At 43.7% G+C, this 12,888-nt stretch overlaps 1 protein-coding gene across 3 annotated transcripts in view; it reads left to right on the plus strand.

Annotated features, from left to right (window-relative positions):
• EHMT1 (euchromatic histone lysine methyltransferase 1) overlaps positions 1-12,888 on the plus strand; it is a 170,424-nt gene that overhangs the window by 15,841 nt on the left and 141,695 nt on the right. Inside the window, exon 1 of one of the 3 annotated variants that reach the window (XM_073313921.1) lies at positions 9,399-9,507. The exons of the other annotated variants lie outside the window; for them this stretch is intronic. The gene's annotated coding sequence lies outside the window, so the exon portion shown is untranslated. Of the gene's footprint in view, positions 1-9,398; positions 9,508-12,888 lie in introns of those variants that run through there. 3 annotated transcript variants of the gene reach the window in all.

Below are 12,888 nucleotides of genomic sequence, written 5' to 3' on the forward strand. Positions count from 1 at the left end.
TTGGGTTACTCAAAATCTGAACTGTCCAATTTAGAGCCCCCTTTTGAAAATGCTGGCCTTAATCTCTCTGTGTTTCTGTAAAATGAGGGTAATAATATATCCCTGCCTGAGAGGGGTGCTGAGAGTATTAGGTAGTTTATGTTTTCAAAGCACTTTGAAGGAGAAAAGAGCTGCATAAGTGATAAGAATTCTCATTGGCTTCTTAAGTTACATATTTTAAAAAAAAACAACTTACAGATATGGTAGCTTTACCATTCCAGTTTCAAATGCTTCTTTCAAAGAGTATGAGACAATTGCACCCAAAGACCATAACCATTGTAAAAAGCTGTGTACCATTGGTCAATGTAACCTCTTTCTGCATAGAATAGGGGCCCTAATATTTTTAGCATGAGTTCACAGTACTTCCTTTTATTCTAAGGATGGCAAAATTGTGCATTACTCAACTTCACGTTCAGTTTGGTTGCAATTCAGAGCAGAGCACCATTGTAAGACCAATGCACAACTTAAATTATAATGGACCACCACATCTACTGTAGTTAAGGTCTGAACCAGCTTTCTCTTTAAAGCTGGTCTCTTCTAAGTGTTCTAACATCTGCACAGTTACCTGAATTGCCTTGAGATCGGTTGTGATTCCTGGGGGTGCAGGATAGGGTTAGTGATCCAAATCTTACTTGTGTCTTATTCTCAGTTAGAAAGGTTTTGCCGTGGCCCGCTCTGCAGGGGGTCTTTTTCACCTTTTGTGAAGTAATACTGTGTAATGCAAGTACAAGTTAAATTGCATGTAAGGAACACTAACCAGGATTGGGTTTTTTGCAAGATAGCATTTGAGTTTTTGAAGAAATTGGACATATTTGACCCAAGTAAAGGAACTCTTGGATCTGAAAAGCAACGTTAGGTTACCCATTACTTAGTTCCTTGGGTTGGGAGACACACACAGGTAAACGGGTCTGTTCATAGCATAGTAATCCAAGGAATGTCAGAAGCAGGCCACCTTTGGGAGTCTGTGTTCATTCTGTAAACAGATTTCGAGGAGACGCAGTCATTTCCCCAGCTTTCTACAACTGTGTTTGAATCATTGTTTATATTTTTTGCCCCAGGAACCTCAGGATGATGATGTCCACAGTCTGATCTCAGAGCTAACTGTTTATTCACCCACATGCTGTCATTTTCTAAGTTACATTTCCCCTCCCCATACAGTCACAGCTGCATTGTGGAACGAACTTTGCAAGCTGTGATGACTGTCTTCCTTGAAACTAGATGCTATCTCTTGACTGGGTACCTGGGGTGGATAGGGGGTTGGAGAAGCAATTATAATCTCTCCAATGAATACTCTGGGTCACCTCTGTGACAATTGTAGCCTCTTCTAGGACAAGGGACCCAATGTCACTTGTAAACTATCTCCGATGCTATCAGCACAGCATGGTACTTGTAACTGAGCCATGTGACCTACACATGGCCAAAGATTTCCCATGGAAACACAGCTCAAAGTGTGAATAAAAAACAGGGTATCTCTTATAATGCTACAGTGTAGGTCTAAACTTGGTGGGGGTGGGGACTGCACACGACTGAGTTTTGCACTCTATAAATACATGACAGTGACAGGCAGGTAGGGTCTGATCTCGCAGGCACTTAGGCACTTGAGCAGCAGTTATGATTGTGCCTTGAGGCTTGTCTACGCTGCAGCCGATATAGCGGCACAGGTATGGCACAGGTTTGCCACTGTAGTGTAGATGCTTCCTATGTCGACAGAAGGGATTTTTCTGTCAGTGTAGGTAATCCACCTCTCGGAGAGTCCTTCCGTCGACCTAGCCACGTCGGCACTGGGAATCAAGTCAATCTAGCCGCAGTGCTCAGGATGTGAAATTTTTCACAGTGATGTTACTAGGTTGCTCTAAGTTTTAGATGGAGACCAGGCCTTAATGTTCACTGGATCAGGCCTATAGAGAACCCTAAAACCCAGTGGCCTAATGGCTAAAATACCAGCTTCCTAAATTAGGGATTGAGAGTTTGAATGCCAGCTGGCCTAATAAGGGAGTATTTTCAGCTACAAGTTGTTGGCTTTCAATCACATGCTATTGGGTTTAATGCAGGGACCACTGGATGAAATGTGAGACTAGGATCACAATGGTTCTTCTGGACCTTAAAATCCATGAGCATAAGGTACATGGCAAGGGTAAGAGTGAACAATACAGAGTGAAGGCTTGTGTATGCATAGCTTTTGTACTGCCCTAAATACGTCCGTTTCAAAACTGCTGGAGTTATACTGATACAACCCCTGGTGTGGATGCAGTTTTACCAGTTAAAGATGATTGTTCTAGTATAACTTATTTCTGTAAATGTACAGGAATAGGCCATATTGATACAAGCACCTTTATGCCAATATACCTGCATTCCCACTAAGGGTTGTCCCAGTATAAATATCTCATTGTAAAATCCCCCGCTAACCAAAATAGTATCGATACAAAAACTGTGTGTAGACCAGCATGAAATCTGATCAGACCCTTGGGTTAATTTTCTTTCTCACACCCTTTCAGGACAGTCCTTGTCTTTGCCTGCGTTTTCACTCATTCCAATGAAAAGGTGAGAAATGTTTGTATAATCTGTAGAAGAGCTAGTGCTTAGCTCCCAGAGCTGGAGACCAATCCTGAGCCTGCTTGTTTTGTATACTAGATAAAAGGTGCATTGTTAAACAAAAGAGAGATGTTCCCAGAACATGGTGTAAGAGAGGCCCCGCAGGAGGTGCCTTTAGGTTGTGAGCCTTTTGGAGCATTGGACCTGCTCTGTGTTTGGCCCTGATCTCCTACTATATGACACCTTGCACATTTACAGCATTGTACATTGGAATACTAAAAGATACTAGGGAGGGCCTAGGCATTGTTAGTAAATTGTTTAAAGGGGCTCGATTCAAAGCCCACTGAAGTCAATGGCAGGTGTTCCACTGATTTCTATGGGCTTTGGATCAACCCAAGGTCAGGAGATGTTAAAAGCTTAGGGCCAAATCCTGCAGTCCTTACTCAGGTCTGAATTCCCATTGGCTGCATTGGGAGATATGGTTGTTAAAGACTGTAGAGTTTGACCCTTTTTGTCTTATTTCCAGTGCTAAGCAATTGGTCAGTTTCTAATTCCATGACTGTGAGCCACTTACTTAACCTTTCTGCCTCTGTTTCTTCCGCTGTAAGATTGGGATAATAACGCTTGTCTATGTCACTGGCAGGGCTGTTAGTGTTAGCTTGGTAACATGCATATAGTGCTTTGAAATGTAAAGGGCTGTTTAATGGCTAAATAGTATTATTAACTTGAGCAATGGATAGCTCTGTATGCAGTAAGACTGCAGATTCATTTTTACAATCCTGTGCAAGAGTATTTGCCTTTCCTACACTCTGCTAAACCACTTGTGACCTTGGGGTTTTTTGCCTTCCTCTGCAGCGTGTGTGTGCGGGTCGCTTGTCAGAATTATCTGGGTCTATCTCACTCAGTCATTTCCCTGCCATGGCAGGGGCCTCATGCATTGGTGCATCTTGGTCCCTCCTGTTCTCTGCCTGTGGCACATCACAGTCTAGTCTCCTGTGGGCTGTGATATGGTCTCATTTGGGTGGTTGGGTTTAGTGGGCAGACGCTGAGTGTGGTTGGTGGCTGTGATATACAGGAGGTTGGACGAGATGATCTGGTCACCCCTTCGGGCCTCAAACTCTATCACTTGTCTAGAATGAGAGGGTGCTATTCTCTGTTCACAGTTGCACCATGGTAACCCCGTGGACTTCACTGGACCTCCTCCTGCTTTACATTCAGGTAAATGTGGGGAGAATCAGGTCCTGAGATTTACTTTTCAGTCCTCAGAAGCACCATTACCTTGAGCAACAATTGTTTCTCTTCAGAGACAGAAAGCAAAGCGAGACTTGGAACAATAAGTCCCAAATGAGTGTATGACATCCATGGATTCTGAGGATCATCCCCCTATTCCAAATTTTTCCAGAATCAAAACTTTTGTCACAGATAACATGCCACAATGAACCACAACTACAATGGGCTGATTTTGGCAATAGGCTGTAGCCTGATCATGTAATTGCATAGAACACCCCAATAGGTAGTAGTCCTTGCAGTTAGAACCATCTAAATCTATCTTGGGTCCAGCCTTTCTGGAGATGATGGTGGCAGCAGTACACAGGCCCGGAGCCAGCCTGCATGATTAATGTTCTACAAAATGCCTATATTCATGCAAGCAATTGGGACACCCTGATAATGGAAGAGCCCTGGTAGATAGTTGGGATCTAGTCATATCCTGCTGGGTGGTTAGTATTAACTCGCCTGCCTAATGCACTTCCTGGATTTAGGCCTAACCACAAGTGTCCTATCAGGGATACTTCCATGAAGCCTCCCTCTGCAAGGATTACTCACTACAAAACCCAAGTAGCAGTTTGCTTAGCTGCAGCTCCAACTCCCTCACCCAATGCACCGATGCACACACTGCCAGCTATAAACATCTCAACCCAAAATGGTATGTCCAGGCTGAGCATATCGGAGTGGATCACGGAGCGCTGCAACACATCAGGACAGAACAGCCTGGAGCAATGGTAAGGAATGCCCACCTGATGCTGAGCATTGTTGCCATGATGTCACATCTCACAGGTGGTGTGTTTCTCAACTTGATCGGCTGCATCAGGATTGACGTCACCCCCACCAAATCCATTGTGGTTGGCGGTTGGACCCCTGCTAACATCACATTGAGAAGATAAACAGGGCCTGGCCTTGTACCTGGGCAGAGTGGATGCAAATTTGGGGGTTGGACTAGATGACCTTCTGGGGTCCCTTCCAACCCTGATATTCTATGATTCAAATCACTGCCAAGTCAGAGTTGTCTGCTCACTTATGCCAGTGTGGGTGTTTCACACCCACTACACAGTATTCAAGGCTGTGGGAATCAGGTCCACTAAAGCCTACCCAGCGCCTTCCACCAAGTAATGTTCCCTGCAGTGCACAGTGACTGTATCTTGCTCTAAGGGAAGGAACTTTTTCCCATTTTTTGTCCCTGATCTCCTCCCCAGAGAGCATCCATTGTGGTACCCAGCCAGGAGCCTTGTTTCATTTTGCTTCCGTTGCTAGAATTCATTGCTGTGACCACACATCCAAACTCAAAGAGGAACGGTTCCCAGTGGCAATGGAGCTGATCGGAAATAAAGGAAGCACACCACAGGGGGCCAAGAACCCACTCTCATGAAAGTGCCACAAACACATCAGATGTATGACTGGAGGGTCTTTATAGCCTGCAATTCTTCAGCCCAAAAGCTCCCAGAAAAACCAATGTTGCTGCCCCAGCTGTGAATGGGTGGGGTCCAAATTTCCCTTGGGGTAAACCCTGGAAAACTGAGGCCTTGCGGCTGACAGACTCATGCCATCAGGAAGAGAACTCCTGAAATTGCCAGCATTATTAATCATTTTGCAAGCTGTACATCCAGCTAATGCACTTACCCAAAGAGGCTGGATATACCTGTCATGCTCTTGGTTGTCATTCCCTTATCTTCCATAGGAAAAAGGCAGCAAGTTTTACCTCGCAAAAGCAGCAGCGATTCTATGGAAAATTATTTTGATTGATCATGTAACCGAGGAAGCTGCGACTGTTCTGCAGTGTGGTTTGTGGGATTTTATCAGCGGGGTTGGCATTTTGTGGGTTTGCTATGAAACAATGATAGATAGCAGCATTGTAAGCTAACACTTTTCTTTTCTTTTTTTTGCATGTCCCTCTATGCTTTGCCATGGTACAGAGTAGTAAACTAAAAAGGCAAGGCTAGATGCGGTAGCTGTCGTCTGCAACAATTCTGTGGGTAAGAGGAGGAAGAGAGATCCTTGCAGACTTTGGCATGCCTTCCCACAGCTTCCTGTTGTCCCAGGCAATGATGAAACAAAGAACCAAAAGCATTTCACGTAGTAAATAGATGAAGGCTCAATAGGCCCAGCTCTGCAGTGATTGGTTACAGCAGCTCACAGTGTAATACCCACCCCATCAAGGGTCTTCACTAAGAATGATACAATTAAAGCAATTCATCTTCTGTTCTTCTGCACCTGTTTGCAGTGTTGTGGTAGCCCAATTGGTCCCTGGACATTAGAGAGGCCAGGTGGGTGAGGTAATAGCTTGTATTGGGCCAGCTTCTGTTGGTGAAAGACACAAGCTTTCGAGCTTATGCAGAGCTCTGTGTAAGCTCAAAAGCTTGTCTTTTTCACCAACAGAAGTTGGCCCAATAAAAGATACTACCTCACCCACCTTGTCTCTCCGTCTTCACCTGCACGTTCTTCCCAAAGTTATGAAAGTCACTTAAAATTGAGGCCACAAGGTATAACCATCAATGCCTGCATTTTATTGGGTGAGTGATTTTGGTGTCCCATTCAGTGAAGATGCTGCAGTAAATCGTCTTATAGTTAGGACGAACGGGTTGATCCTGCTTCCATTGGATTTAGTGGTAACCTTCCTATTAATTCTAATGGGAGTAGTATTAAATCCCAAATCCCTGCTCGTCTTTATCACCCAAGCAGTCCACTGAAGTCAGTGGGGCTACTCATGTGGTTCAGATTTGGTCCTAATCATTATAAAAATGATGAAGCTCACGTGAAGCAAGGTGGGGGCAGTGGGGGCCCCAGATTCCATGCCTGCTCTGCAACTTGCAGGCTTCCCCACTTCCTCTCCTGCAGTAAGACTTGGCACAGAGGAAACTGTCTAACCGCCTCCAGTAACAGGAGCAGAAGGAAAGTAACTATTATGATTTGTATTGTGGGAGCATCCATGGGCCTTAATAATGGAGTGTGCTAGGTGCTGTACAAATGCATGCTTTTTATACCTCTGCAGCATCAAGAGATCCTGATCAGGGATTGTGCTAGGCTCTCTTTGTAGTGGCTTAGTGCCCAGCAAATCATACAAACTATCCCTGTTCATTGTCCTGTGAGGAGACCTTTTAAAAGTCATCTGCACCTGATAGCATCACAAGCTGTCTTGAATCTTCAGAGTGGGGCTGGTGCTCCTCTCACTGGCACTTTGTTGGCACCAGTGTTAAACTCTGCGTTGACTTGGAAGAACAGAGAAGTGAGTTTTCATAAGATGAACAGAAATATTGATTTTATTGGATTTAAATCCACTGCTGAATTTAAAGAGGAGAAAAGTACCTGAGTTTTGCTGGCATGGTGCTATTAAACACACCCTTATTAGTAAGCTCTGGGGTTCCGCTAAAGAGTTAAATGGGTCATAGTGATTAAGGCTTGAATGGTAAACATTTCACAAGGGCCACTCCATTCTGCTCTTGCCCTGCAACTAATTAGACTTAGCAGATTCCTCCCCCGTGTGGCCCATTCCACACCCAACTAATGATGCCAGTGAAAAATGAGGAGTTTCCTGGGCTGGTTTCACAGTATTACCCATAACCAGCCCATTTGGTCGCTTCGTAAGGCTCAATTTGCTCCTTTGCCAGAACCCCGCTGGATTGGTTGCTCTTTTCATTCAGGTTGCAGGTCAGGCAGTTTTGTAAACTCTGATTTTTTAAAATGGAGAAGGGCTTTGATTTATTGACCCATTGCCTCTGCAAATCGAGTTGTCTGGGCTGACATCTGCAGATAAGAGGCTGTCAAGTAATGGCTTATTATTGATGGATTGCCAGCGTGGGCAGTTTGCTTGAAGAAGAATCAATGGCAATCAATCTTCAAAGTATAAACTTTCAAGGAGGAGACTCGTTTCCAAATTGGGTGCAGCGGGTCAGGACGACACCATATCTGACATCCTGACTGTGTTCGGCTTTAATCCTGCAACGATGTATGAAGCACAGAACAAAATCGTTTTCACATCTGCCTGCTTTCAAGTCTTGGATTTTCCTTCTCTGCATTTTAGGGCCATTATTCTAAACTCTTCCTGCAGCGTACAGAGCACTCTCAACTCCCGTGGATATTGATGGGAGTTGAGAGAGCTCAGCACCTTTCAGGATGGATGTGGCCTTAAATTCACTGAAGCCCAAAATCATGGAACAGGGAGGGGTGGTTGAACAGTCTGTGCTATGACACATCAAAACCTACCAGTTTGAACACTATATAAATAAAACAAAACATCTATTTTAATGCCTGGTAACAGAGGTTTCCTTCCTGTGGGTGACTGAATTTAGGTGATAGCAGAGCAAAATATCCACTGTCACCAAATGTTTATTGTTCCTTATGGATGCTGTCACTCTGGTTTGAGTTCATTTTGAAAAGTAGACCTAACCTTTATTTAACACTCCCATGACATTTTGGATTTTTAGTGCAGTTTCAAACGAATAGTTTAAAAAACAAAATGGGATTTGTGATATTTTAAGGATGTAACACTCTTTAAAATGTTTAGAGCTTTAGCATCAAGTGGGGAAGATTGAGGGCTGGATTCTGATCTCATGCTACTGGCTTCAACTGAGATAATCCAGATTTACACTGATATTCATGTGATCAGACCTGTCCCCTAAATCTTCTAGATTGAAGCAGCAATCATAGCCCTAAAATATGAGTATTTATGGGGGTAGGGTGGGAGGGGGAGCTTGGATTCCTACTGGCTATGAAGAGTAATTAAGTAACAGGACATAAAATAGATGAGACAGCAAAGGAGGAAATGTTGCTGTGATGATAATACAAGAAGGTAAAAATGGAAGCGTATAAGAGAATCTATTTCTAAGGGATAAGTCTTTGTCTTTCAGTTGCAATGTTGTCATTTTAACCAAGAAAGCTCGGATTGAGAAGCACAGTTATGGGGTGAGGGAGAGGGAATTAAATTGCTCCAATTAAGATATAATGTAGGGTGGCCGGAGGATGAGTGGACAAGATTACTTCCAACTGTCTTGTTTAGCTTTTGGATCTGTTGCCAGTAAGCAAATCCTCATTTGCATAGGCCTTTAATCTGTAGAGTAAAAGGTGTTTGTCGGGAGCTATAACTGTGCTGCACTATTGAAAACGATATTTTTAAAACTGTTCCTTTTGACTAAAAACACTTCCCCCCTCAAATCTTTTCTGCCATTTTTAAAGCAGAGATGAGCCAAGACATGGTAAGAAGGAAAAAACTGTCAGGGAGAAGGAGCTGTTTTGACTAAAGCTTCATTAGAGGGACCCTCCACCAGTTTGTTGGGAGAAAGTCAAGAGCAGACATTTAAACTATGTGTCTTATAGAGAAACCACTGTAAAAAAATGTGGGAAAGTGCATGTTAGTCTCAGGGTTTTTAAAATCATTGGAGGTAGGGAGTTTGACATAGACTCTTGCTAGAACTTCAGAAAGGGATTAGCACTTGTTTATGGAGCTATTCAACTTTGCATGTAGTCCTGAAATGGCATTTCCTCATGTCTGCAGCAGCCCTCATTTCATGAAATGGATGCAACTGCTGAAAAAAGATCTCGCGTGAGCATGCTCACTGGAAGATTAATCCTTTAGAGGGAGTTGGAGAGTTAAGCTACTGTAATTTCTCTGCAGTTGGCTGCAGTAAACAACTGCTCTAAAGACACGAGGAAAAAAAATTGACAGAGGTACATGGGACTAATGTACATATCTTTTTGTGTTTCTATATAACATAGAGGGGTTGATAAAGGTTTTCTCTATAGAGAATTGGGAAAGAAGGATCTTTGTTATGATTTTATGGGTAACCTTCATGTTGTGGGTTTATTTTATTTTCCAGGCCACTGTAATCCTATTTCAGTGCAAGGCCATACTGAGAAGCTGGTTTACTTTCTAGAAGTGGGTAGAGCCCTGTTTCTGCCTTCATGTTGGGCTAAATGAATATACCAGTTGAGGCCTGCTGCACACTCGTGCTGTGTTGGCAGGAAGGAGCTGATAACACTCAATACTTTTCGCTTGTGAGCATAGCCCAATGTTATTTTTTTTTTTAAATATGCTTCTGTTGAAAGTAAATTTGTAAAGGGATTAGCTTTGATTGCTTGCAGAAGAATAGTCTTTTTATTACATTTTTAAAAGAAAATGCATAAAGAACTGCCAACTTGTTATATTGGTGAGATATCTTAGCTTTGGTCTAAAGGGCGATCACTTTTGAAGGCTGAGAGAAGCCTGCCTTGGTGGCAAGGGAATTGTTGTGTGCACAAGGACTGTGTCAAGGTGAAACTGGGCCATTTTGTTTTTCAGTCGCTCTTTTGTGAGTGCAGCCTGAAAGAGTGAAATCATCTGCCAGTTATTAGTGAAAGGACAGCATGGTATCAGCTCTTGCCCTGAAAGCATGGACGGAGGAAAACATTGTTTACCATCCTTAATACTTTAATTAACAACAACATCAGCAACAAGAAGATTAAGACACTTCAGATCAAGGGCCAGCCTGGTCCCTGCTGTAACTCCATTGAAGTCCAGCCCAGTTTAGTTTCTTTCTTGGGCTGAGTCAGCACTGTGTGAGAGCTGGGAAGGGCAGAGCTCAGTAACCCACAGCTTGGGTGTTTGCCACTGAAAACTTCTAACTAATCCTTTGGAGGGGATGATGGAATCAAGGTGAACTGAATGTCAGTAAAGCACGCTGGGGATTTTTTTGGAGTGGGGTGGCATTGATTATTACATCACTAGCTTTAGTAATTCACCCCTCTTCAGTAGCAAGAGTGCTTATGGACTGCTTCCTACCTTGTTCGTTCCAGGACTGCATTACTGGAGCAAAAGGGGGAAAGGGTGCACTTCTCCTAGTTCTGAGGAAGCTAAAGTATCTTGCAATATGATGAGAAAGAGTGAACAATAGGCAGCCGTTCTTTCTGTACAGTCTATGCCATTGAGAAACTGTGCTGGATGGCTGTGATGCTAGTCCTGGCCTTGGCCGCTGTTAATGAATTTCCAGCAGCAGCAGGAGTATGTCTTTGCAGTGCTGCATGTTGGAAAATGGCTACTTATGTCCTTGGTGGTGGTGTGAAGAAGGGGATTGTGTTTTAACAGGTAGGCAAATGCTGATGGCTCCCACTGGATTCTTCCTGCAATAGCCGTGGGCTTAAACACAATACGCAGGTGAAAGTTAATGCAGTCAAATGAGTTCAAAAGGGCATTTCTGTGACAGAATTTGCTGAGCTAGATACACTGTGTTTTTCAGGAAGATTTTGCCAGACCGTCGTTGAGTTTCTTAGGTTTATTTTTCACTCGGAACCATCTTCTTTCACTCCTTTCCGAAAGCTTTGGCTAGCACAGATTGTCAATGTTCTGTGGACATTTTTAGGGAATACTGATGGGTGTGTACGTAGGGGAAATAATTAGCTACTAAATGCAAATGGATTGCATTTTACTGTTTTAAATACCATTGTAGTCTCTCTGAGGGAGGGTTAATTATGTCTTCCTTTTGTTGGGTGCGAGGAAAGGGTTTTTTATATATATGGGGAGGAGCATTGTTTTCAGAGTATGTTTTCAAATGTGATGGAACAAAGCTGTGTTTGTCATCTCGGAAAAGCTACAGTTCTGCTGGGATCCAGCAATGCTGCCTGGTTTCTCAATGTGTGTGTGTTTCCTAACAAGGGTTTTTTATCTATTGTCTGATGCCAGTGAAGGATTTTCATGATGAGAAAAACCACTCAAACGGGCAAATTACAACTGGCTGAAGCAAAGGGGGCTGTTTTCAATTTTTAAAGATAAAATACAAGGAAAAATTGAAGAAAAAAGACTAAAACAGGACTTCAAATCTGATTATTTTGTTTGTGGTGGGCATAGCAATCATCTCTCATTAACCCACCAAGCGTAAGTGCTGGCGTATCTTGCAAGTATAGAATCCAGAGGTCTCATAACACCAGGGCTGTGGGCATACAGTGAGGGAACCTCCTGTTGAGTAGGATCCATATATCATGGTGTCTCTCCCAAAGTGCAAACAGTTCTTGTTTCCTTCCTCTTTTTGTAGAAAAGTGACTATAGCGCCTGAATCAGAGCTTTTCGCCCTCCTCATTCATCTCAACCTCATCCAGGGGATGGACAAGAATTAACCTAGTCACTAACACAATGCCAAATGCTCATCTCAAAAATCTCTTCCAGCCTCTGGCCTTGCCTCCTCTCACTTGTCCTGTTGGAAGGTGGTCTAGGGCTGTAGTGTCTGGCACCAGAAATTAAAGGGAAGACTCAACAAGGAGAAATACGACACTTCAGTGCACATGCCTTTTGGCTCAGAACCTCTCTGCTCTGGTCAGCTTACCCTGGGGTAGGACTGAGGCTTTGCTTAGCTTGGTTCAGACTAAAAAGAGGAAACAGTTTCAGCATATTTAGCCAGAAGTCCAGTCCTTTGGTGTCACCAAACCTGCAGCTTCTCAGGGTGTTCATGTGTCCCGGTCAAAGCTTGGTCTCGCTTGGTAGGACACTAGGACTTCCTTCTGACAGATCCCCCAAGCTACCTCTCTTTCCTGTTGATGTAGAACACCTTTCTCTTTCCAGTTAGGATGCTGGGCAGCTTCTCCATGACAGGCAAGGCCTTCCCACTGGTTCATTTGAAGGGAATTAGCCACATCCCTGTCTGACCTACGTTTAATCTGGACTGAGTTTCAACGGTGAGCTCTTAAAGGTGTTAGGTAATGTCCTAACTAACACATTCTGACAGTCAAGTGTAGATAAGGCCGTGTAGATTTTAACAGGTGCTAATCTGGTTGAGCCAGAGGCCGGGCTTCCACCAGTGTAGCTCTTGCTGCTAGGAGTGCTGGGATAGACTGACTGCTAGAGGCAGGTTAGCCACCTGGTTGTCTGGACCCCATATGAGCAAGGTAGGAGAACATAGTGATGTAATCGCCAGCAGCTTGTCGATATTAGTGCTCCCATTATTGCTCTTGTAGCTGGGGCCGCACCATTGCTGGTGTGGTGTTGGGAACTTGGAAGAAAAATGCCAGTGCAGAGCAGGCCTTGATGTCTTTTACTAGACTCCTAGACTTCATTGTAAACCCCACCTAAGGAAGTTAGGTGCC

The sequence above is a fragment of the Lepidochelys kempii genome, chromosome 16 (assembly GCF_965140265.1).
Source record: "Lepidochelys kempii isolate rLepKem1 chromosome 16, rLepKem1.hap2, whole genome shotgun sequence".
NCBI classification, from domain to species: domain Eukaryota; kingdom Metazoa; phylum Chordata; order Testudines; family Cheloniidae; genus Lepidochelys; species Lepidochelys kempii.